At 36.0% G+C, this 27,724-nt stretch overlaps 1 long non-coding RNA gene across 1 annotated transcript; it reads left to right on the forward strand.

The window, feature by feature from the left end:
- The first annotated feature begins 12,726 nt into the window (after positions 1–12,726).
- Positions 12,727–26,956, forward strand: LOC141554813 (uncharacterized). The gene is made up of 3 exons (XR_012485967.1): positions 12,727–13,235; positions 25,981–26,076; positions 26,201–26,956. It is a non-coding gene; the product is annotated as an uncharacterized LOC141554813 (long non-coding RNA).
- Positions 26,957–27,724: the final 768 nt, after the last annotated feature.

Raw genomic sequence — 27,724 nt, forward strand, 5'->3', positions numbered from 1 at the left:
CATATTTTAACATAGCAAAAAAAAAAAAAAAAAAAAAAAAAAAAAAAAAACCAACAACCCTTCTGGAAGTTAGAGCATCTGAGCAACACCTGACGTTTTCTTAATTCAAAGCAGTTGCATGACACAGATCCTTCTATAAGTCTGTCCACCTAAGTTATTTTATTTGACAACTAGATGTAAGGGTTTTTCTGCCACGCACTTTGATGAATATTTGTGGGTATGAGATATATATATATATATATATATATATATATATATATATATATATATATATACTTGAAACTTGAATATGCAAATAAATGGGAAATACTGTAGGGACTAGATGGCTGGCCTGGGAAGCCGGAAGATCTGTGTTTAAGTATTGCTTTTAACGCTTGGTCGTTAGTAAGCAAAGTTTGTCTCACTTAAGCTTTCCATGCCCCCAGTTGACGGTTTAAAGCACAAAGTTATAGATGTACCGCTTATCTGCAGAGGAAGTGGGATTTCTACCAGTGGAATCACCTAAACTGATAAAAATCATTGATGAGGAGCAAACAAAAAAAGTCAAATCTAATAGGCAGAATGCATCCGCATCCTCCTCCTCCTCCTCCTCTGCACCAACCGAGGCATCCAGCACAGGTATATCTAGAGGAGAGAGTAGAAAAGAAAATGTGAGTAACTAAAGTTTCTATTACTTCAAGTCTTTGAGTCAGCATTTGCACTGTAAACATTTTACAGCGGCAGATAATTAGCTTGTGATGCCTAATTAAGAACAGGCAAATGTAAGTTTACTAGGAGAATCGTATCTTTTAATCATTGATAATTGGGTAGTATGTTCAGTGAAATGAGTTGCGTGTCTTTTTTATAGAGCATAAAGAACTTGGCAAGGTGGAACTATTTTGCTGCAGGGTTGTACTGTTTATTTTACAGTCCAAAGAATGTAAACTAGTCATGCATTAAAAACTTATTATGTTCATGCATTCTTAAACGTTTGCGGCTAATTTCTTCCCCCTTTACTATAATAGAAATTGTCTGGTGCTAACAGTGACCCCTACCGGAAAGTAACCTGACTTGAATCCTAAACTATCTAGACTGCTGGAGTGTGCTAACCACGCATTTTCACTTTTTTCAATTTCATTTTGTATTTGGGCTGTGGATTTTTAGAACTTTCAAATTAATAGTTGCTTTACATTAGATAAGATTAAAAACAAAATTAGAAAACAACAACAACTTTACATCTGCTCAGAAAACAGAGTTCTCAGCCATTTGTGCTACCAGCTGCCAAAAATGTCGAGGGAAGAAAAAAAATCCAAGATAGGTAGTAGGATTTCATTTCTCTTTAACAAGAGTTGATTAAGAGCATTGGCCTGGGGAATCAGGGGTCCTGGATTATAGTGGTTCTCTAGAACTAATTGGTAAATTATATAACCTGCCAGTTCATAAACAGTTATTAAGTATCTATTATGTGCCAGGCATTGTGATAAGCTCTGGGGATATAAATGTTAAAAAAAAAAAAAACCCAACAACAACAACAACAACAAAAACAATAACAATAACAACAACAGTTCCTGGAGGACAGGGGAGGAAAACACAGAGAAAGAAAATTAAAAAGGGAAGGAGAGAAATATCTGGAAAGGGACTCTAGAGTCATAGGAAAAGTCGGAGAGGTCCCCAAAGCACAGCCAAGTGAGAAATAAGATCTAATCATGGATCCACCCAACAATCAAAGGAAACTAACTGATCCGCTAACCTTAGGGCAAGTCATTTAATTTCTTCACCTTTAACAGCAAGTTATATCAGATAAGGTTTCTTAACTTGGGATGGGTGAACATTTAAAAAATGTTTTAGTAATTTCAATGTAATGGGTTTCTTTTGTAATCCTAATTATTTTAATTTTATGCACTTAAAAACATTGTTCTGAGAAGAGATCCATAATCTTTATCAAGATGCCAAAGAGGCCCAAATTACCAAAAAAAAGAATACGTATGAGATATATATAGATAGATATATATATATATATATATATATATATATATATACATATATATATATATGTGATAGTTGATAGATTTTAGAATTGAAAGGAATTTTAGAGATCATATTTTCAATATATTTATCTTACAAATGAGGAAACTGAGGTCTAGAAAGAGAGGAGGGGCAGCTAGGTGGCGCAGTGGATAGAGCACCAGCCCTGAAGTCAGGAGGACCAGAGTTCAAATGTGGTCTCAGACACTTAACACTTCCTAGCTGTGTGACCCTGGGCAAGTCACTTAACCCCAGCCTCAGGAAAAAGAAAAAAACAAAACAAAAACAGAAAGAGAGGAAATGAATTGATTTTCCAAGGTTTTCAGTATTTTATGAGATTTTGAATTCCAATTTTTTCTCCCTTTCTTCTCTTAGCCTTCTCCAAGATGGCAAGCAATCTGGTATAGGTTATACATGTGTAATCATGTTAATCATAATTCCACATTAGTCATTGTGAAAGAAGAAACAGAACAAAAGGGAAAAACTATGGGGGAAGGGAGGGAGTGAAAACAGTATGCTTTGATATGCATTCATAGTCCATAGTTCATTATCTAGATATGGATAGTATTTTCCACCATGAGTCTTTAGGAATTACATCTTGGATCATTGTATTGTTGATCTCTGCACAATGTTGCTGTTACTGTATACAATGTTCTCCTGGTTCTTCTCATTTCACTCAGCATTAGTTCATGTAAGTCTTTCCAGGACTTTCTGAAATCTACCTGCTCATCATTTCTTATAGCACGATGATATTTCCTTTACATGCATATCCTGAAATTTGTTGAGCTGTTCCTCAATCAATGGACATCCTCTCAGTTTCTAATTCTTTGCCACAATAGAAAGAGCTGCTTTAAATATTTGTGTATATGTAAGTCCTTTCTTCATTTTAATTATCTCTTTGGTATTGCTGGATCAAAGGGGCACAGTTTGATTGCCCTTTGGGCACAATTCCAAATTGCTGTCTATAATATTTGGATCAGTTCTAAGTTCAAAATTCTTTAAAAATGTTGAGTACACTGAAAGAAACTGTACAAAATATAGCTGATTGTTTTACATACTATCTATAAAAATACAGAAAAGGTCAATTGCTCATACCTAAAGGAGGAGGCATATAACTTTAGCTGGAAAATAAAGTTAACACTAGTCAAATTTTTCATCATACTGATGAATGTTTTAAAAATAATTGTTAATAAAATTGATATCTATCAATTGAGGAAAGGGTAAAGTGTGGCACTTGAACATAATGGATTGTTATTACGATAACAACAATGAATATGAAGAATACAACAACCTTTGAACAGGTTATCCATGATGACCAAAAATACTCTTTACTCCTCTATCTCTTAGAATCTCTAAGTTTCCTTCAAAAAACAGCTGAAATGTTCTATCTGAGGCCTTTTCTGATGCCTTTTTTTTTTTTTGCTAAATTTTGTAATTATTTATATATGTATATGTTGTATCCCCCTAGTGTAATGGAAACTGCTTAAAGGCAAAGGCTATTTCATTTTTGTCTTTCTATCAGCTCCTGACAAAGTCCTTGGCACATAGCAGTTGTTTGATAATTGCTTGTTGCTTGCTTAACTAATTGATTAAAAACCAAGCTAGAGGACAGTTGAAATCCTATATTCTCAATTTGGAATAGGAGTGATTCTAAAACACAAATTTGGATCTGAGAAAGTTTGAGGTAGAAAAAGGAGCATGAGATTGGTTTATAATGCCTATGGGAGGCTTAGTCACAGGTCTGACTTAATCTGATTGATATTATGGAAGGTAGATTTGTCCTATTATTTAGATATATTACAAGGGAAGTATGGAATGGAAGGGTTAGGGACCATCAAACCAATCTACATATACTGTATGGCAGCTAGATAATGCAGGGAATAAATCACTGGATCTGGGAGTCAGGAAAATCTGAGTTCAAATCCCAACTCAAATACTTAGCTACATGACCTTGAGCAGGTTACCTAGTCTGTCCCTATCTAATAATAGCACCTTCTAAAAGATGATGAAAAATGTTGGAGGGGATGTGGGAAAACTGGGACACCAATGCATTGTGGTGGAATTGTGAAATGTCCTAGTCTTCAGGAGAGCAGTTCGGAACTCCAAAGACCAGCAGTCTTACTACTGGGTCTGTATCCCAAAGAAATCATAAAAGAAGAAAAAGGACCCACATGTGTAAAAAGTTTGTAGTAGTACTTTTTGTGGTGGCAAGTAATTGGAAACTGAGGGAATGGCCATCAATTGGATAATGGCTGAATAAGTTATGATATATAAATGTAATGGAATATTATTGTTCTTTAAGAAGAGATAAACAGGCTAATTTCAGAAAAGTCTGGGAAAAAACTTACATGAACTGATACTGAGTGAAATCAGTAGAACCAGGAGAACATTGTACAAAGTAACAGGATAATTGTGTGATGATTAACTGTGATAGACTTGACTTTTCTCGCAGTGTTGTGATTCAAGGAATTCCAATAGAGTTGGGATAGAAAATGCCTTTTTTTCCCTTTTTTCTCTGATTTTTTTTGTATATCATGAAAAATATGGAAATATATTTAAAAGAACTACACTTAGCTTGCTGTTTTGAAGGGAGGGAAGGGAGGGAGAAAAAAATTGGAACATAAAGATCTTACAAAATGAATAACCTCTCAGTGATGTAAATGATTCTGTTAGGCTATCAATTGCAGAGAAGGTACCAGCCTGCAATGGGGAATGGTGAGGAAACAAGAATTTCTTAAGTGCCTACTATGCCAGGCATTAAGCCAAGAATTTTACAGATATTATTTCTAATTTTTTCCTTAACTTGGAATTCTTTATACCAGTGAAAGCACAAGCCCAGTCCTTCTCTCCATTCTATGATAAAATATATTATGAGTCTGAAATAATCAACTCTTAGATCAGGGGGAAAATCTATTTTTATGACAGGAGCTAAGTAAACTTTTTTTCCATTTTCTGACCAGTTTTATCCTACAAGTTAATTTTAAAGTTAGTTTGAAAATTCTAAATGCATTTTCCATAAAACAATGCTTAAATAAATGATGATCAGGTCTCTAGGTCAACTCACAAATGCTTTTTAAGAGTTAACCCTTAATGTATTTGAAATCTAAGTCCTATGTGCAGTAGCTCATATAATGTGATAAGAATTAGAATATATGCTCTCTATTTTTTTCAGAATAAAAGAGATGTCCTAGATGAGGGGTTTCTTACCCCTTTGGCTGTCTGGTAAAATTTATGGATCCCTACTCAAAATAATATTTTAAAATGCATAATGTAAAATATATAGAATTGTTTAATCAATTTTATAGACATATAGTTATCAAAATATTTTTTAAAGGTTACAGATCTCAAGTTAATAATTCCTATTTTAGACCACAGCTTTAAATGGACTTTTGTCCTTTGATTTCCTCCTATTTCACCATATTCCTCTCCCCAATCCTATTATTCTTAAGAACCCAAGACTCTCATATTACCCTAAAATAATCCCACTGGAATATTCAAACTCACTGAATATTAATGACCTAAAAGTTAATCAAACTCATCTTCTTCATATCACAGAGAAGAAATTGAGACCTAGAAAGATTTCCCCACAGTCACACAGTTAAGTCCATGACAGATTTAGGATTAGAATCCAGCTTCTTATGAGCTAAATCCCCTTAAAAACAGAATTAATCTTTAAGTAAATCAATTCATGCAATAGTGCCTCATGTATATAATATTATGACAAAATAATCTATGGCTGATAGTTTGCCTTTTTTGGCAAGGCAATTGGGGTTAAGTGGCTTGTTAGGGATCATAGAGCTAGTAAGCATTAAATGTCTATCTAGCTGTCCTAATTTGTGATAAGTAGTCTTAATATTATAGAACTACGAGGTCTTTAGGTTGAAAAACATCTCAGTAACCACATAATCTGATCCAAACTTTTAAAATGAATATTTATTAAGCACTTACTATGATATGTCAGGCACTGAACTAAATGTTTTTACAAATGTCTCATTTAATTCCCACAGCAACACTGAGAAAGAGGCTATTATTATTCCTGTTGGATAAATAAGGAATCTGAGAAAAAAAGATCAAGTGATTTGCCCACAGTTACACAACTAGTAAGTATTTAAGGCCAGATTTGAACAATATTCCCAATTCTAGTATTTGTATTCTGTCCATTGCACCACCAACATTTCAGAGACACTTTCTATACCCACACTAGACTAGTTATTAATTCAGTCTTTCATTAAATACTCCTAGTGAGGACTTAGCCACTATCCCTGAAGTTGATTTTTCTAGGAAGGAAGTTTCTGGGAAGATGATAAATAGCTTTCCAAATATCCCCCATAAACAAGACAAAATAGTACCTCAGGGTGGACATAGAGTGGTAAAAATAAAGAGTTAGGATAGAACAGTAGTCTTCCTGGACAACCTGCAAAGATTCAAAGAAAGATAACAGGAGAGAGGTTTAGCCCTTATGAAGTAGAAACACTTCCAAGTAAGCTCCACTGAAATAATAAGTGGGCAAATGTAACATGCCCTCCCGGCAGTTACTATTACCAGTCTGTCCTAGGCCCAACAGAATACATTTGACCATTGACCTTTGCAGTGTCAATTCTACCTGGCTCGCCTCCTCTGAGGCCTTCAAAGGTCTCTGGCCACAATCTCTTAAATCTATAGTTTAATAACCAGTAGCACACTCAAGAACAGCCACATGTAATCTTAAAAGCCTTTATTATACATACTCACATAATGCCCTGACTTGTTAGCTCCCTAGTGAACACCTGGTCTGAAGACCCACGTGTTCACTACCAAACTCCTTACCTCTCTTGGCTATCCATCAGCTTGGCTCAGCTACCCCAGGCTAGGGAGCCGGGTTAAAGAGAGTGACTTGCTGTCTGCAGTGGGCTTATAAAGGGCCTGTGAGGTCACACACACCGCCAACCAGTGAGAGAGCCGTCACCCATTACGAAGCTATCTCAATATGGCCAGGATCCCACCCACAGGGCAGTCCTATATCCACAGAGAGTACTTCTGGGTAACTCAAATCTCCTGTTGTGCTGTGGCTGCTCATTTAAAGGACCCTTACAATCCCTTCTCTTGTTTTGCGGGAACCGCTCATCTCATCAAGCTAAACTTTTAGCACCAGCTGTAGTTCACTTGATCCATGAGATGACAGAGTGTTATGCCCAAGGAGGTACAAAGCAGCAGATCAGTAAACAGAAGTATGACAATGAGAACTGGGCTCAACAGTGGCCAAGTGTTCAACTCATTTGTTAAAGTCGTACTCAAGGAGATAATAATCCAAAGAGGTTGGATGCCAATGAGGTAGGATGTCAGCACTGAGGTGGGAAGTCAACAAGGTAAAAACATCACAATTCTAGTTAACAATTAAATATTAGTGAGATGGGTTGTCACAATTCTAATTACATTTATCACAATTCTATTGCACTTGTCACAATTCTAGACCAATTCTAGTTTCTCACAATTCTCTATTGCACTTATCTCAATTCTAGATCAATTCTAGTTTCTTACAATTCTTTATTGCACTTTTCACAATTCTAGATCAATTCTAGTTTCACGAATAAAGGTGCACATAAGCAAAGTCATGTCCAGAAACATTGTCTCAATAACAATGGCAGGTGGGGGCATTGGTTTTTCACCCACTAATTTAAAAGCATAGTCCTTAAATAGAAAGCACAGGGCAAAGCCTCTCCCCAGGCCACCATATGGCAAGTAGCAATGGGAGGAGCAAGCAGGCCCATTGTCCATTTGCAGTCTTTATATTGCATTTCACCCAAGACAGTCCATTTCAGCTGCAACACTGGAACTGTGTCTGGTGTCTCTGGTGTCACGGTCAGGAGGGGCATTGCTGCCATCAGTGTCTGAAGGGCTGCTGACATCTGGCTGGTCCCTCTGGGCTGTTGTCTGGTCCTTCTCTTAGATCCCTAGGTCACAAATGTCTCTGGTGGGGATCAACTCCTCCGCTGTTGGATCTGCATCTAGAATGAAAGGAATGTACCCAGGGCCCCAAACCCTGGCCCAGCTTGGATCTTTCCAAATGCCATCCAGGCCTTTCCACATCACAGTGGAAACAAAGTTGTTGTCAAAAAGACAAAAAAAGTTAGGCAAAAATCAGTCAGTCTGTCACTTAGCTGCACTTTCTGTGTATGCCAGAAGTGCATTGCTAAGGTAAAATGCAAAGAAGTTAAAAACGTAAAACCAAAATAACTTAAAAATATAAAATTGAAATAACTTAGGAATGCAAAATCAAGAGTTTAAAAATGTAAAATCAAAATTTAAAAATGCAAAATCAAGAGTTTAAAAATGTAAAATCAAAATTTAAAAATTGCAAGCAATCACATATATGTATTGCCACATCTTGTGCATATCCCAAAATTCCCTTCTCTTGTTTAGAAGAGAACATCTTGGGGATATAGTCTGTCCAGTAATGACTTGACTGGTAGGATTATAAGAAATGCCAATGGAATGGGCAAAATCAAATTCAATGCAAAAACATCTAAAAGCAAAATATTTGTAAGCCAATCCATAAACTGTCTTAAATGCATGTGAAATTTCTACAATGGAAAAATGGTTGATCACATGTCTCGCTGCTTCTCCAGATTGGAATGAAACCATAATGTCCATTGATCTTAAATTTCAAGCCATAAGGGTTTTGTCCTATAGGGAGCATAGGAAAGTGAAAAGAAAGATAAGCTATGGAACCTTTTGCCATGCTCCTAGCTTCCTCTTTAGTTATCACAATTTGCAAATGTAAGACTCTAGCAACCTGATCATAAAAGATATGATTTGAAAGTCCACTCTGAAAATGGACTTGTAGGGTACAATATTTATCTGAGCGCTTTCTCAATCGCTCTTGAAGTTCTTTAAAGAGCTGATAATATATTTTTAAAACTACAAATTTTATTTGAGCTGTGGTAATTCTTTGTACCACATCTATTGAATAAGCTGAATTAAAATTTCTTTTTACATACCCACGTGCAAGGCTTAGAGCTATAGCCAATACATTTTTACACTCTGGGGTGGTTTCACAACACACATCAATTTATGCATTGATATGAAAGATATTTATTTTACCAGGTCTTGTCTCAGATAATTTTACTACTTTCTCAATGGCTTTTATTAAATTTTTTACCACAAGCATTGGGTAAAATTTAAATTTTTTATCTGATTGTGCTGGAAAGTTCACCCACTTCATACTGTCTCCTTGATGAAGGATTTCAATGGGTGCCCTTTTTGTAACCAAATTTGATATTTCCAATACTTTTTTAGTCATTTTTTCAGTCATGTTAAATAAAACCAATTCAATCTCTCTTAGAACTCTCTAGAGCTTCTTTTTTAAGATGGTATTGTGAATCTAAAATACTGTTTGCTCTTAAAAGTAGTTCCACCTTTACTTTTGGAGATACGTTTCTCACAGGAGTAAGGTCATCAGCCACACTCTTTTGATTCAAAGTAGCACTGTTCTTTATGCCATGTGACGAGGTCATCCATTTAAATCCTCTATAAGGCTCATCTGAGTTAATGCTGGGCACTGAAAATATAAATTCCTTCATATCCTTATCTAGAGAAATAGAATTCTTAATCCTAAAAGACCAAGCAATTGAGGAGATGGAAGCCCAAACTGAAGAGCTTCTACTATCTCCACGTGTCCATTTATTTTTCTTAGATCAATAAACATTCTCCAAACTTAACAAATTTAGGGGAATCCCAGGGACTTAGAGAAGCTTGTAAATGTCCTTGGTTAAGTCTTTTCTGTCCTATGCCTAATGAAATTTGAATTTTCTCATTTTTTAAGAAGTTTCTTCCCCACTGGTCAATGGAGGACCTTTCCACTGTAAAATAAATAAGTTTTACTGTTTTAAATTTAAATTTCCATTTCCAAGAGGTAGCACTAATTTTAACTACTATAGATCCTTTTATATCTGATACATAGGTATTTACTGTGATTTTTAACCAATTACCAGTCCAGCTGGCACATCTAATAACTATATTACTTACATCTGTGTCTGCCAACCTTTTAATGGTATGCCATTTATATAGATGGTGAGCATAGGTCGGTCAGCTGTCACAGCTGCTGTCCAGTATATTCCTGAGTTTTTCTGCTTGGAGTCAGAACGTGGGTGACTGTCACCAGATTGCTTATTAGGTCTGTATCAATAAACCGGATGCTATTACTTCCCCTGGTTGATAAGTCACACATTGTCTACCTGTGTTAGTGACTGGGATATTATCTACACATTCCCCAGTTTCCCACATCAGTGTATGAATGAACACTGTTTTGTAAGTACTCTCAGGAGGTGAAACGGTCAAGCCTACTGTCTCTGGAGGGGACAAGCCTCCAGGGACAGTAGGCAAGGGATCCATAGGCTGGAAAGGAACAGATTTCACCTCTCCAGGGGGTGTCTCAGTTGTCCAGCTGCGTACAACTCTATCCTCCCTAATTGTAGTCCCTTTCTCCCATCATGTTGCTTCCTGGCTGATTGGTCATGTCTAGATATTGGACTTGGAGGCACTCTCTGGGTGTGGCATCGGCTGCCATCATGCCCCAAGTATTTTTTGCCTGGGGCTCTGGAGCTGGGCCCCTCATCCTGTTTCCCTGAATCAGTCTACACTCTGATGCCCAATGGAGTCCTCTGTTGCATTTTGGACATGGGGTTTTGGGTCTTGTTCTCCCAGCCTGTTTTCTCACTCTGTCTCTATGCCAACATTGAGCTTTCAGTTGGCCTACTTTACCGCATTGAAAGCATTGACAAGTTTCTCTGGAAATCCCTTGCCAAAAGGGATCCTGTCTCCCCATGTTGGGATCTTGGGAAGTCTGCACCATTGCCTGGCTATAAAAGGTATTTGTGCCCACTGTGGCACAGCATCTTATGATCTCTTCTAAAGGAGCATCCCTATGTAGTCCTAGTATAATCCTTCTACAAACCTCCTTGGCATTGTCTCTAGCAAGCTGCCTTACCAAAGTGTCTGTTACTGCATTTTCACCATTAGTCTGTGTGACAGCTGTCTGCAAACGTGCCACAAAATCAGCAAAAGGTTCATTTGGTCCCTGTACAATTTGTGTAGGTCTCACCCTTGTCATTTTTACTGGGGAGAGAAGCCCATGCTTTGATAGCAGCAGCAGCAATTTGCTCAAATGCTGTTATGGAATAATTAATCTGTACTGAAGCATCTGCATAAGAACCTATACCTGTTAGTAGGTCACAGGTGATTGAAGTATTAACTCCACTTTGACTATTTTGTTGGGCTTGAATGCTACAGAGCTCACTAAATTCAGAAAACCACAACAAGTTTTGTCCAGGTTCTAAGCACACCTTTGCAATGATTTTCCAGTCACTAGGGGTTAAGGTTTCATAAGCCAAATTGTGTATTAATATCTTAACATAATTTGATGTAGCCCCAAAGACCATGCAAGATGTTTTTCAGGTTTTTAAGGACATCCATATTAAAAGGAGCATATCTTCTACTCTCTTGACCTGCAGAATTATACTGTTGAATCACTGGAAAAATTTGAAGTTTGAAATCATTATCTACTTCTTTTCTATTTCGGATCACTTCAATAAGCCCTTTTTCTAATCTAGTTATAGGGGTTGGTAATTGCTGGGGGGGAGGTACTGATGATGTCACCGCCCCTCCCACTACTCCTCCTCCCTCAGTCCCCGAAGGTGGAGTTGATTTGGGTTGATCAATAATCTGCTCTGTAGGAGGGGTTGAACTTTCTTCAGGACAATCAGAGTCAACACACCCTGACTCCTCATTCAAATCAACTTGCCCTCTGGCAATGTCTTGAGTTTGCTTATCTTCTATCTTTTGTTCCTCACACTTCCTTCTCTGTTCAGTTTTAGAACTTTTCCTTCTCCTAAAACCTGCTTGATAGCTTAAGTCTAATTGAATCACGTTGTATATATAAAATACCTCTGGGGAAACTGAACAAGGCTCGTTTTTTGCGTAAAATTCTTTCATTTCAAGTCCCACTAGCTTCCAGTGATCTACAGTTAGTTTTTCTTCCTTTATGAACCAAGGGGAAGTACATTTCAATGTGTCTAAAAGATTATCAATCTGTAGGCAGGTTACAAGTAAACTCTTCTCCTCAATTATCTTAATTATATCCTCTATAGCATTACTACTAGGGAAGGCTGGAGCAGGGGCTGGGGTTGGAGCAGGGTCGGCTGAGGTCAAGGGAATGTCTTTAGCTAACATCTTAACAAGGTAAGTTCCTTATTTGTCTATTAGAATACTCACCTAATCTCCTGAAGGACTTCAGTGGAAGTAGGGTGCCGGCCTCACGTTGGATGCCAAAATGCTGGAACTCTATCTTCCAAGAAATCAGCCGGAGTCAGGATCACTAAACATCTTTATTCTTGATCTTTTACGGTCAAGGTCAGGGGATTAAATCTAGCAATCTCCACACACACCTTCCTCCCTCCAACGCTATGAGAGAGACAGAGAGAGCGTCTCAATTTCCTCTTCCTCTTCCTACTTCTCCCACATATATCAGGCAAGCCTTGGGGCTAGCTGATTTGGGAGGTGGCCCCAGCCTAACCCCAAGAATTTTGATCTCTCAGACAATGTGAAAAGTCAGGTGTCTGAGTGGGGGAAGAATGAGGGAATCTCTACTGATAAGGAACACCAGGCCCAGCTGTATTAACTAGATACCATGATTAGTGATAAGGAACCAATCCATGCCTGATGAGTTTAGAAGAAGTAAGATGGGGACTTTGTTGTCTATGGGCACTTACAGGAAGATGGAGCTCTTGGTTTCATGTTCCAGGTCAGAAGGGAGAACTTAAGGAGGATCTAAGGCTGGAGGCATTATTTTCATCACACACTCCTTCACTCACACACACATCCCAGAACTAGAGGTGATTACTGTAACAAACTGCTATAAATAAATTTTAAAATGTGTGGGCAAATGAAAAAGAACTCAACCATAGAAAATTACTATGGGAATAAAGAAGACCAGGATTTATCTTCAGAAAATAATGCTACAGGAAAAAAAGCCTCTCCTGTACCCAAGTAATGACAAATGATCATCTGCCCAAAAAGAATTCATAGAAGTATTCCAAAAAGACTTTAAAATGGAAAAATAAAAAAAATTAGAACACTCTAAGAAAAACAAGATTATGAAAGTCAACCAACTAGAAAAGGAGATCCAGAGTCTTAAGGAAGAAAATGAACTCCTTGAAAATGACCTCTTTAAAAGACAGAAGTATACATCTAGAAAGGTATAAAAGTCTTCTCAATTCTAAATTCAGAAAAAAGTTAATGGGAGAGGGAGGTTTTTTTCCTTTTGGGGTCTTATTTTCTTATTTTCTTGGGTTGTCCTAGGAGGACTCCAGTTCTACTGCAAGTTTTATTTGTTTTTCACTGGTCCACATTTGTCCTGAGGTGAAATTTTACTTTGCTTTTTTTGGGGGAAATTTGGAAAGTTTGAAATTTTCTGACCCTCTCTACCATCTTCCCAGAACCCTCTCTTTTTCCTATTTTGCATTTATGTTTTAAATAGATAAATTAATCAACTATTCAACTAGTTACTTTTTAAAGGGAAGAAAAACAGGTGGAGAAAGAAAGATGGACTTTCTACTTTGGGATCACTCTTATTACTAGTTTATCCTAACATAAAAACTTGATTTTTCCTTTTTATTACCATCTCCTCTTTTGCTCCCCATTCTATTTTCTGGGGCCAGATAGAATAAGTTTAATCCTTCTTCCATAAGAAAGCTCTTTGGATATTTAAGGACAGTTATAATGTTGCCAGCTTCCAATAAGATATCAAACACTGAATCCTTTCTCAAATTAAACTGCCAGACATTCCAATTCTACTGCACCCCTTGGGCTGTCCACATAGTTTGAATGCCAAATGTATGCTTGCCAAAAAGACTACTTTATGGGGAACTCACAAAGGGGAAGTGCTTACAAAGTAGTCAGAAAAAGCATTATAAGAACACTCTTTAAGTTCTCTTTTAAGAACTTTAGAATTGATTATATAACATAGGAGATACTGGTACAGAATAGGTGCTGTCCTCTATGAGCAAAGCAGAATTGAATTAGCTCAGAAGAAACTTGGGGTGCATAGTTAAAGAAGTCACCACAAATATTCATAGGTACTATTTATGTTCAATCTGTGGCCAAGCATTTTGAGCTGATATTGTTCTGATCAGCCAGTTGGACATACTGTAACTCTACTAACATAGCAATGTCATTTTGGTCTTCTTTGAAAATGAAGGATAATAACCAACCAACAATCAAAAATTATCTTGGGCATTATTGTTCTCCTAGTTCTGTTTATATTAATACATATTCCTCTCAACGATGATGTTCTATGATTATACAGGGTGGCCCAAAAGGTAATATGCTAAGATTTTTAGGCCACCCTGTATGCATTAATGGATAAGCCTAGTTCCAAGAAAAATTGAAATGTAAGAAAAATTTGCTCTTTTATACCCTCTCTCCTGTCTCTGTGTGTATATTCACACATATACATTACACACACACACACACACACACACACACACATATATATATATATATATATATATATATATATATATATATATACATACACATGGGCACATTATGTCTCTTACTTTCTCTTGATTTCTCCTCAAATGTTCTCCTAACACCAGATTTATCTTACTATATTCCCTCAACTTTTCTTTTTCACTACTAAAGCCTCTTCTTTGTGGTTGTTTTGAATATTAATGATCGAGAATGGTTGTTATTACTTCAAGATAATGGTGACATCACTCCAAGGAATATTTGCATTTTAAGAGGGGAAAAAAGTAGCTTAAACCAAAAGAGCAAAACTAGCAATAGGGGATAGTTTTGCGGTAAATATATATTTTTTTTTGTACAGGAGGATTTTTCAGCACCATAGCACATCTACTTACATTGGAAACCACTTACATTGTCTCTAGGAAAAGTTAGTCTTATAATGAAGCAAATTTTGTTCAGATGCCTAATTTTAAGTATATTTTCCTCAAAAATCTCTTCTTTTGAATCTCCCCATTCTTGCTGAAATATTTCCAGTCTTTAAATTTTCAACCTTGGAAGTATACAAGTTTCATTTTGTTCAAATTAAAATGATTTTCTTTCATTTATCCAATGACTCCTCACTCTCCCTTATTTTACATATCTAGTCCGCTGCCAAATCTTGTCTATTCTACCTCTAATATATGTCTCAGAACTATATTTCTTTTTGTTCATTCACAGAACCACTATCCTAGTTCAGGTCGCAAACCTTATATCTGGACAATTATAATAGCATCTTAATTGACCTTGCTTGTCTCAAGTTTCTCTCTTCCCTGTTACATATTCCACAACAATGATAGCATTATTTTCCAAGCACAGATACCTCTACTCAGTGAACCTTAGGGGTTTTCTATTACTTCTAGATTCAAATACAGACACCTCTGTTTGGAGTTACAAAACTTCACAATCTGATTCCAACCTACCTTTTCTATGTTATTCCTTTTTATATACTCTTAGTCTAGTCATTCTGGATTTTTTTATGTTTTCTATATATAATACTTAATTCCTCTCCTTAAATTCTTCTCCTTAAAAACTACTTGCTTATATCTTTACTCATTACTTACCCTACCAAAAACTTACCTTCTTTCAAAACTCATTCAAGTACTACTTTTGATATGAAACTTTCCCTTATATGTGATACAGAAATTGCCTTGTATTTTTGTACACATTTTATATGCGCTTATGTATTCCTGTCAGTCAATAAGAATTTAAGTTGTAATTAATTAATTACATGTATTTAATTACTACATATGTAATCAGTTATATACAATTAATATAGAATTATATATAAATGTATGTAAGTTGAATATATGATTAATATATATAATTTTATATAAATATATAATTCAAATTCATAATTAAGTCTATTAAATAAACTATTATTTATTTGCTACATGTGTACCAGATACTATATTAAGATCTGAGGATAAAATTTAAAAAAAATTTCTGCTCTAGAAATTCAGAATCTAATTGGGAGACAGTAATAAAACAATTATGTACAAACAAGTTGTATACATGATAAAAAGGAAATAGCAGAGGGAAGGTACAAGAGTAAAGAGGGACTGAGAAAAGCTTCAGATAGAAGGTAAATTTTATCTAGGAAATGAAGGAAGCTAGGAAAGCCAGAAAATAGAGATGAAGATGGAAAATATTCTATGCATAGGGCACAGCCAGAGAAAATAAAAACAACACTCCCCCCCAAAAAAAATAATAATCGAGAGGATTGTCTTATTATGAAACAACCAGGAGGCCAGTGTCAGGAGATCAAAAAACAGAATGGGGGAAAAGTATATAAGGTATAAGAAGATTGGAAAGATGAATGTGGGGATGGGGAGAGAAGCTAAGTATAAAGGACTTTAAATGCCTAACTGATCTTGGAGGCAATAGAGAACCACTGGCTTGTATGGAGTTACATACTTGATCAGAACTATGCTTCAGTAAAATGGTAGCTAAATAGAGCATGGATTGAAGTAGTAAAATCAGGATTTGCATTCAAGTCCTGTGATTTCAAGTTTAATACCCTTTCCACTCTATCATAGTGTCTCTAGTACTGCTTTCTCATGAGAATGATCCCAAGAGAGATCCCCAAAGATGTGTATGACAAAAGTAGGGAGTAGGGCATCACAGAGTGTGCATAATAACAGACAATCTGAGTATTGTATCAGTGGATACTAAGCATGAAACCAATAGGGCTTCAAATGCATTGGATAGATAATCTATGGTTAAGAATCACATGTGATGAGAAGACCTGCTTTAGTTCCCCATTCACTGATGGATCAGAAAGCTGTAGAGGTCATTTAGTCCAACCCTTTCATTTTATTGTGCTTAGCATAGTAGTATGTGCTTAATAAATGCTACTTAATTGACTGATGAGGACAGAGATCACCAGAGTTTGTGACTTGGATAAGACCACGTGGGCAGGAAGTGTTAAAAGTAGGATTGGGACCTTAGTTTTCTGACTCCCAAGCCAACATTCTCTACATTAAACTGATTTGGATTCATGAAACATCTGTGTTAATAATATACAGTGAAACATTAAGAATTATCACATGTTCCTATTTAAGAAGCAGTCACCATGAAGAGATTTAAAGAACAACAAAGAATACTCATTTATATTTCAACATTTTCATTGATCTTCAATCTCATCAGAATACTCCTTCCATGTTTTCTCGTCCTGTGGGATTCTCATTCTTTTGTAAATGTTCCATGATGCCTGCAACCCTTAGTCAATATAGTTATCACAATCTCAATAAACTCTCTTCCTGATTTTAATTATCAAGCTGACTTCTTCCATCATGGCACCATGCCTCTTTTATTTCTGAGAGCCAATTTATAGAGAGAATGAGGTTAAGACTGTATAGGTGAATCTACCAAATACAGGGAATGGGTTAAGAGCTGACTGTCCTGGAGATGCAATTTAGAATTCAGCGGCAAAGTGAAGTATATTAAATATTACTTAATCAGACTAAACAATTTCTCTTCACAATAGATGCTTTAAGTGTTTGGGTATTGCTGTTTTAAAGAGTAATAAAGTTTCACTCCAGTTGTCTATTTTATTTTCTTTGGCATTTCCAATCCTCTCTGACAGGTAATTTGTAGTGGTTGTTACATGCCCTGCAAGGAACAGGCCCAAAAAAACTTGCTTACTGGTCTGAACAAATCTGTCATCTCTGATGACCCTAAAGCAACAGTACCCCGAAGAGGATTCAGGTTCACTCAATTTCTGAGAGTGTTACTTAATGACGTCCGATTTTCATTTTCACTTTATGGCCAGGATTTTGATTCAAAAGCTGCACTTCCAAATGTGTAGTAGAGTTAAAAAATCTCATCTTTTGAAAAAATATTTTAAATTAGCTTGGGACAGCAGTTTCTCCTATTAGATTGGCCAAACTATCAGGCCTTTAATAAGTGCCATTGCTTGCCAGACAGTTGGCATGAAGATGACATCTTCTTACAATTCAGATGATAAAGCCCTCATCTTGGCATAAATACATTTTTTTAAAAAAAGAGACAATAATTCATACTAAATAGAAGAAAGAAAAAGAGAATATTATTGCGTAAAAATCATGTGCAATTTTTAGCTAAGTTGGATGAAGCAAGGAACTAAGACAAACTTCCATGTAGTGAAAGCTTACTTTTCTTAGGATAGCAATTTTAGGTCATATCAGAGAGTCATTTTACTGGATAGATTGCCATCACAAAGGAGATACAGAAAATGTTGTCACAGATCATAGAATCTTGGTCCTAGTGATAGAAGGGATCTTCAAGATCATATATTCTCATCATGCATTCATTTCACATATGATGAAACAGATTTAGAAAAGTACATTGATTTTCACACAGGTTGTAAATCACACATGTAAAATTGGCAGATGAGATTTAAACTAGATTATTTTTACTCCAAAGCTACTGCTATTTCTATTGTAGTTAAATCCAGATATAGATGTAGTTATAGGTGCATGAAGAGAGATGGAGATTGACAACATATGAAATAGCCCGAATAGAGATTTGAAATGTTGAGAATGAGAGACTGAATATTTGTCATAAGGTCTTTTTCTTGATCTAATCTAGTTCAAACTGGCTCAGATCATCAGGACATCAAGCCTAAATTTGCCTTTTTGCCACTTTTCCCCATTGTTCCTGGTTCAGTTCTTTGGGACCAAACAGAACAAAATTAACCATTCTTGCAAGTGACAACCTTGAAAAATATATTTGACAGCCATTGTGTTCCCTGTGAGACTTTTCTTCTCCAGGATAAATCTACCTTTGGTTTATCCTTATGTAACATTGACTTAAGTCAACCATCCTGAATGGTACTCTATTTCCTCCTCCCATACTTAATTTATTTCTCTGAAGAAAATCTGTGAGTCATTTTACTTTTTAGAAGCAACTTTTTTATTTGTTCATTAGTCATTTTTCAGTTATGCCCAATTGTCTGTGACTCCATTTAAGGTTTTCTTGGCAGAGATACTAGAAAGATTTGCCTTTTCCTTCTCCAACTCATTTTACAGATGAAGAAACGGAGGTAAACATGGTTAAGTGACTTGCCCAGGCTCAGTAAGATAGTAAGTGTCTGAGGCTGCATTTGAACTCAGCTTAAATTGTGTGGTATAGGTTGGCTGTGTCAGAATATAAGGGACCTCTTAAATTTGACTTTGACAGTAGACATCAACAAACATAAACTGAAAAAAGGTTTTATTCACTGAACACTTATTACTAACTGAAAACATTAATAAAGAAGAACTTAGAGTTTAGTGCTAACCTAACTCTTTTAGGTATGTTCCTCTATATAAAACTAAGTTAAACTAATCCCAAACCTCTCAAACCCAGAATTTTTGTTTGCTTCCAAAGAGTACTTTTCAAGTAAAGTCAATCCAATGACATATCTCAGGAGTCTGAGTAAATTAGGAGATAAATAAACACATCTGAGGTCAGCTAAGTAGTGCAGTGAAGACCACTGTGCCTGGAGTCAGGAAGATTCATATTCCCAAGTTCAAATAGAACTTCAGACACTAGCTGTGTGAACCTGGGCAAGTCACTTAACTCCATTTGCCTGTTTCCTCATCTGTAAAGTGATTTGGAGAAGGAAATGACAAACCATTTCAATTTCTTTTCCAAGAAAATCCAGAATGGGATCACAAAGAATTGAAAATGACGAAGAAAACACATTTTTGCCTTGCCATTTTATATTTAATGTAGGCTTTTTAAACATTAGAATTTTAAATGAGGTATAGCTTAAAACACTTTTTTTTTTTTCTTTAGAGTTTGCTGAGAGGAGGATTGACCTCAAATAATCTTAGCCCCTGGTCTCCCTAAAGACAGATGTTGAAGGATGGGGCTACTAGAACTGCTTTCCAATATTATGACCCAGCTGCATTTCTCTAAGTTACCAAATAATCACCAGGGGGACCTCTACAGCTTCCTTTTTTTTTGAGAGAAACAGCATGACTGGACAGCTTCTCCAGACAGAAAGGATAAAATGGTCCATGTTTGTTTATCCCATTAGGGATCCAAAGTCTTTGTCAGTGAATTAAATTGTAGAGAGTGATGTCTTCTGCATGATTTCATAGCTTTCTGGCAGGAGATTTCTAACTAAATGACTTTGCAAAACCTCTTCCAGCAGGAGATGATCTATGCTTTTGTCTCTGTCGAGTCTTTACCCTTCCCCCCCTTCTGTTGTTCCTAAACTAAGTCCTTTGAAAATTAGTTCATTGCAATGTACATAAAAATGGCTTCTTTATCTCTTTCCTCTCTTCTCTCCCCCACCTTCCCCCACCTCTATCTGTCTCCCAGCCCATCTTTCTTCCCTTCCCCTCTCTGTCTCTGTCTTTAAAAAAACAGAGAATTGACTTTAAAAGCAGTCAGAGGTACCATATAGGGAATTTAAGAACTTCTCATTGTTCCTCTCCCCCTTTTCCCCTTAACTTCATAGCTTCCCAATTGTACTTCATTAGACTGATTTCAGTTTCATTTTTTGCAGTTATATAAACTTGGCAACATACAGCTATTTTATATTTCATTTATTCTTCTACGTTCTTCAGCTACAATGCATGTGTAAGGAGGGAAAACTACTACCAAAAGACCTGAAGTTTTCCTTCCTGTTTTTTTTAATAGGTTAAAGTAGGGCAATAATTAAGCTATCATCTAACTCCCTATACTACCAGAATCTATTTCTTCTATGTACACACCTTAAATAAAGCATTTGAAAGATAAACAAATTGATCTAGGATTAATTATGATCAATCAATGAGAAATTAGAACTAAAATATTCTATTTTCTTTTTCCCCAATTCAGTTTCATCTGATTAGATTGGATTTTGGTTCAAGAAAATATGGCATCATGGAAAAAAGGTTTGTTTTGGAGTCAGGAATTTGTTTCAATTAAAGTCAACAGATATTAATTAAGCAACTTCAGTGTCAGTCAATCAATAAGCATTTATTAAGCATTCACTGTATTCCAGGCATTTTGTTAAGCAATAGTGAGACAAAAAGAAACAATAGACAGTTCTTGTCTTCATGTAGCTCACAATCTAATGTGAGGAAGAGCAACTAAATATGTACAAACATATAAAAAGAAAAAATAACTGAAGAATTAAGAAGGGATCTAAAAGCCTTCCTGTAAAAGGTAGGATTTTTAATTGGAACTTAAGGAAGTGAGAGGAGCCAGAAATTATGCTAACCACTGGCCCTACAAAGACCATAGTGAAAACAGTTCTTGCCTTAAGAAAATGCATATTCTATGGAAAGACCTGGATTCATGAACTTTTCTCATGTGAAAAAAGGCAATTCTCTACTTGTTTCCTTTACATGTCTACATGTTTTAGATTGATTTGTAATATTCATCCATAGAGGAGATTCTATATCAAGAAATACACTGTCCAATGGAATCACATTGGATAAGTATGCATCAGAAACTAGAGACTTGGGAAATCATCACAATATTGTGACATAAAGCCTACCTCTGAAAGGCACATAGATGGGAAAGATAGGGTAGCTATTGAAGGATCAAATACAAAACATTTTGCTTGGCATTTCAAATTCTTCATAACCTAGCCACCTTCTGCCCTTCCATTGTTATCACATCTTACTCCCCTAAATATACTCTTCTGTTCAGTGGTACAAGACAGTTTATCTCTTGGCTCTTGACATTTTCTTTCATTCCTGCAACACTCCTCTTCCTCCATTCTGACTATTGATCCTCCTGATTTCTTCCTTTAAGTTTCAACTAAAATACACCTTTTTCAAGGAATCCTCCTCAATCCTTCCTAATTCTAGTATCTTCCCTCGTTAATTATCTTCTATTTATCCTGAATGTATCTTTCTTTGTGTAAATTTGAGGGCAGGGACTATCTTTTTCCTCTCTTTATATCACATAGTACATAGTAGATACTTAATAAATATTGATTGATTGGTTGGTTGAATAAAGCAAAAATAAGTAAATAAATTAAGCAAAACTTTCACATTGTCTCCATCTCTAGGCGCTTGATAGGGCAGCTTGAATTATTTGACATTTGTGTGTTGGAGCCTTTGGCAATTTCTTGGCTCTTAGTTTCCATATTTCCAAGACGATGATTCATTTCTTATACCTTATCTTCCTCCCTTATCATTTCCCCAGCAATTTCTTTTGTGACCAAGACATTTTTGAGAGTACTACAAATGGATTTAATGACCATTCCTGGCACCTAGCTACTGGTCTTATATGTCTCTGGGAGATTAATGAAAAGCTGTAACTTTTGTTGTTTCCTATCTAGTGTAAAAGAATAGCCCAATTGCTCTTTAATCTAGAAAAGACTTTGTGAAATAATCATGGAAAGTCTATCTAGGGGATCCTGAACAGACTTTTAAGTGTCTATTTTCCTATATGTATGCATTCTGCCTGCATAGAGGACATTTTGTATAGGCCAGTGGTTCACTGTAGCCAAGAATATATTTAAACAAATGGGATACATGGAGCATTCAGGGAACACTAGTATCTTTGCCATGCCTTTGGTGCCCACCTTTCAATCAGCTCTCACCTCTCCTTCCAAAATGGTAAAATCATCTGGGCAGATAGTTTAGAGTAACTAACAGACTTCAAACTCATTGGGGAGTTATGGGGAAATCTTCCCCTGGTAGAATGGATGGACGAGAACAATTTCTTACAACAGCCATAAGGTAGTTGAAGAAGATGTTATGAAGCCTGGATAGACATTGAAGATATTAAGGACATCCACTGAATTCCAAGCCATCACACTTCAGTGATTCTGGAAGAGAAAGTGAGGCTGGTTCTGCCTCTAATTCATGTAACAGTCAAAGTATCACTCTATAATATCATTGGTCCTCTTTGAAACAAAGGATCAAAACTACCTCTAACCAAGTAGGCAGCTAATACACATTGAGAATTGTATCTAAGTGGCCTTAGCTTTTTTACTTTTAAATAGTATTTTATTTTTCTAAATAGTTTCCAACATTCACATCCGCAAAACCTTGTTTTCCAAATTTTTCTTCCTCTTCTCTCCCTAAACCTCTCTCTAAGACTTCAAGCAATTTGATATAGGTTAAAAATGTGTAATTCTTCTAAACACATTTCTACATCTGTCAAGCTGTGCAAGAAAAATTAGATCAAAAGGGAATAAAACATGAAGAAAGGAGAAAAAACAAGTAAGCAAACAACAACAAAAGGTGAAAATACTATGTTTTGATCCATATTCAGTCTCCATAGTTCTTTCTCTGGATGTGGTTGGGGCACTTTCCATTACAAGTGTGACCTTAACTTTTAAGTGTTCTCTCCTAAGCCAAGTAAAGCAGAACTTTCTCATATTCTGATTATTTTAGCCTTTCTGCCTTAGGTAAACACTAACAATTGCTAGAGAAAGAATGAGTTGGGAGAAAGTAAGTGAAATTCATACCATGAAGAAGGATCAAAGGATCTTAGAGTTGGCAACAAGGGAGGAGCCTTGAAAGCCACTAATCCAGCTTCCTCAAATTACATAAAAGGAAACCAAGTTCCAGAGAGGTGATTTGCCCAAGGATGGAGAATAAATCTAATAGTAGTCTACATTGGCCAAAAAAACAAAAACAAAAACAAAACCTTTTTCATTTGCAAAGTACCTTGCAGTTCAAAAAATGCTTTTCTCTCTTGATCTCTGGGAAACAGGTTCTACAAACGAGTTAAGTCTCAGAGAAGTTGCTTGATTTGCTTTAGATCACAAAGCCCAGAAGTATCAGGATCAGAAAAGTAAATCTCAGATCTTATATATAATTATCTTGTATAATATTCTTTCTCCTTTCTTATAATGTAACAGATAGAAAATAAAATAGTAGTTAGCATTTGTATGGTGCTTCAAGATTTACAAAGAATTTTACTTGTGTTATTTCTTTTGATCTGCATAACAATCCTGTTTACTAGTACTATTATTACCCCCATTTTGTAGCAGAAGAATTGAGTCTCAGAGATATTAAATAACTTGCCTACAGTCATATACCCTATTAGTGTCTTAGACAATATTTAAACTTGGTTCTTCCTTGTAAAAAGGCTGAAATTTGTGTTGCACTGAGTCCAAGCACTTGAGGCTAATTACCAATTGGACAATACTCTATTAGCATATGTTTGGAGAATGACGTGGTCCACTATCCTGTGCAGGCTTGATTTGTGTGTTTACTGTAAATGAAAAGAGGCATCGGAGGGTGGGGTAGGATAATCGGGATCATTCTTTGTTGGTGGAGAGAGAGAAAGGAGATGTGGAGATTCCTATATCTAGTCTCCTGACAGAGATCCCAAAAGACCAAGAATAAAGACTTTTGCTTATCCTGACTCCTGCTGATTCTAAGGTATCCAGGGTACTAACTCAAGTCATTACATTTCCTGACTCTAAGTCCAATACTCTATCTACTAGACCACCTAGATACACACACACACACACACACACACACACACACGTAGATTTAGACACCATTTGAATACAGTCATCGATAATAGATTTATAATAATTTCTTAAGAGAGATTCAAGTTTGGGTTAAATCTATAACCTTTTGAGGGTTAGAGTAAGCTCCTTTGGGGCAGGGATCCTACTGCACCTTATTTTTTATTGTATTTCCCTCAGTGCTTAGCAAAGTATATTGTATATAGTAGGTACTTAAATTTTTTTTGTTAATTTCTGACCACCTCATACCTATCCGATTGGCTAAGATAACAGGAACAAGATAATGATAAATGTTGGAAGGGGTGTGGGAAAATTAGAACATTAATGCATTATTGGTAGAATTGTGAACTGATTCAGCTCTTCTGGAGATATTCTGGAGAGCAATTTGTAACTATGCTCAAAGGGCTATAAAACTATACATATCTTTTGATCCAGCAGTGTTTCTACTGGGCCTGTATCCCAAAGAGATCATAAGAAAGTGAAAAGGACCCGCATGAGCAGAAATATTTGTAGCAGGCCTTTTTGTGGTAGCAAGGAAGAGGAAATTAAGTGGATGCCCATCAGTGAAGGAATGGCTGAATAATTTGTATTTGAATGTATTGGAATACTATTGTTCTATAAGAAATGATAAACAGGCTAATTTAGAAAGTCTGGAAAGACTTACATAAACTAATGTTGAGTGAAGTGAGCAGAACCAGGACACCATGTACACAATAACATGATGAACAACAATGATATATTTAGCCCTTCTCAGCAATATAGTGATCCAAGACAATTCCAATAGACTTAGGATGGAAAATGCCATACGCATCCAGAGAAAGAACTATGGAGACTGAATGCGGTTTGAAACAAACTATTTACCCCTTTTTGTTTTCTCTTTGTTGTGGTTCTTTTTTTTTTGATTTTTCTTTTACAACATGAGTAATATGAAAATATGTTTAAAAATTACTGTACATGTATAATCTATATCAGATTGCTTGCTGTGTTGGGGAAGGGAGAAAGAAGGAAGGGAGGGAGAAAAAAATTTGGAATTCAAAATCTTACAAAAGTGAATGTTAAAAACTATCTTTACATAGTTGGAAAAAATAACATACTGCTAAGTGAGAAAAAGATATTTGTTAAACAAATGCATGAATGATAATCTGATGGGTTGGCTACTTCTAATTCATTAAATCTTTGGAGTTGCAGATGTACATGTGTAGGCTACCTGTCACAGTGACACAGTTTATATTAATTGGTTATATAACTTTTATATAATTTTATATATATATATATATATATATATATACATATGTTCAATATAATTTTATTTAATTTGTTTTTATGAAATATGGAGTACATGTAGATTGCATTATTTGTAACCACAGAATGATTTTGGTCAGGTTCCCAAAGAGCTAATAAGGTAGTATTTATGGCATTCAGAGTAAAGTTTGAGATACAGAACCATTGATGTCAATAGTCAAGTGGGAAATCCCAATAGAAACTAAATACATAGGTTAAGGAAAGGTGGACTTACTTGTCTGTTTGCTTCCTTCTAGAGGTATTAATAAATAACCAAAAATTAAGACTTAGAAAGACCAGACAGTAAAGACCAGACCTTATCCGAAGGCAAAAGCAGGAACCAATAAATTGAGGTAAGTAGAGACTAAGGTTTTTGTTTTGTTTTGTTTTTGGCATTTAATGATTGCTCAAATACCTTAATGATTAAAGCATATGCTTCTCATAATTTGTTGCCTGTATCATTTTTTTCCCTTGGAGATTTCATGATTTCCAGCTTCTTATAAGAAACTATGACTTCTGGAGAACCTCCATCTGTTGAAGATTCTCTACAGGACTCAACTTCTGCTTTCTAAAGTCCTAAATTATCCAAGATCCAGGACACCTGAACTAGTGATTAAAATTTCTCCTCCTCCAACCCAGTGGCTATTATGTAATAGCTAGTTAATTTAACTTGACTAGGAAGCAGTAAAATATTTCCTACTCAAAGACTTCTTGGCTCCATAAGACCTTTTAGGGGGAAAAACATTTAAAGTCATCTCAATTGGGCTCTTATCCTGAAAACACATCTGGCCCTCTCCATTTCATCCAGTCCAAGTCAGGGGCTGAAGAAATATTAGAAGAACTGGCTGTTTATGTAAGTTTGCCACCTCCAAGAAAGCTTTTTGCTACCACAGCAATTAGTTGTTAAGAGAGCCTGTCTGAATGGTTGGGACAGTTATTTTCAATTCTAAACCATGTGCTTGCTGTTGCCAACGGTTTTTTGGGCTAGGAAATAGGACTGCTAGTCTGTTGAAATTTTGTATGTAGGATAATTATGAACAGACTTTCTAACCAGAGGTGGAACTAGCTCCAGCTAATTGTTAAATTTTTAGTGTCACCATTTACACTTTGGAAATCAGAAAATGCTGTTAATAAGGCCTTGATTTATTGTTTTGTTGATTGTCTAGAGACTAAAGGAGGTGTTAATGATGCAGATTAAATTTAAAAATGTCTTGAGTGCATATGTTATTGCTCCAGGCTGTTCAACATTTATCTGTACCTCCTGCCTTCTCTGCCCACATTTCCTAAATTCATCCTATAGCCAGTGTATAACTTCCTCGGTTTTCCTGGCAATTCAACCCCTTCCTTCCACTCATATCACAAGCTTAAATTTCAAATCAAATTCTACAAGGCTCACAAATTTTGGCATCCAACTTCCTTCGATCAGAGATCCTGGGGTGATTTTCTTCTTTTATTAAATAACTTTGTCTGAGACTGTTCTAGTTGGTGCAGTAGGATGAACATTGGGCTTAGAGTGAGAAAGATTGGAATTCAAATATGACCTCAGATATGTGATCTTGTGTGATTCCCTCAACCTCAATTTGCCTCAGTTTCCTCATCTATAACATAGGGATAAAAACTTCACCTATCTCACAGCAGCTATTGTAAGAATGAAATAATGATATTTGAAAACCACACACAGTTTTTGACATTATATAAATGCTCCTTCCTTCCTTGCTTCCTTCCTTCCTTCCTTCCTTCCTTCCTTCCTTCCTTCCTTCCTTCCTTCCTTCCTTCCTTGCTTCCTTGCTTCCTTCCTTCCTTCCTTCCTTTTTTCCATCCACTCATACATCCATTATGATATCAAGCCCATTGCTTACATTAATTTGGCTTACATTTCTAGGCATGTGTCTTATTATCTTTCAGGTGGTCTACATTTTAGTTGAACCCAGTTGTTCTTGAATTCAAGAATGGCATCTTCCCCTTCTGTACATCACACAAGCTGTGCCCCACTCACTGCCG

The sequence above is a fragment of the Sminthopsis crassicaudata genome, chromosome 1 (assembly GCF_048593235.1).
Source record: "Sminthopsis crassicaudata isolate SCR6 chromosome 1, ASM4859323v1, whole genome shotgun sequence".
Lineage (NCBI taxonomy): Eukaryota > Metazoa > Chordata > Mammalia > Dasyuromorphia > Dasyuridae > Sminthopsis > Sminthopsis crassicaudata.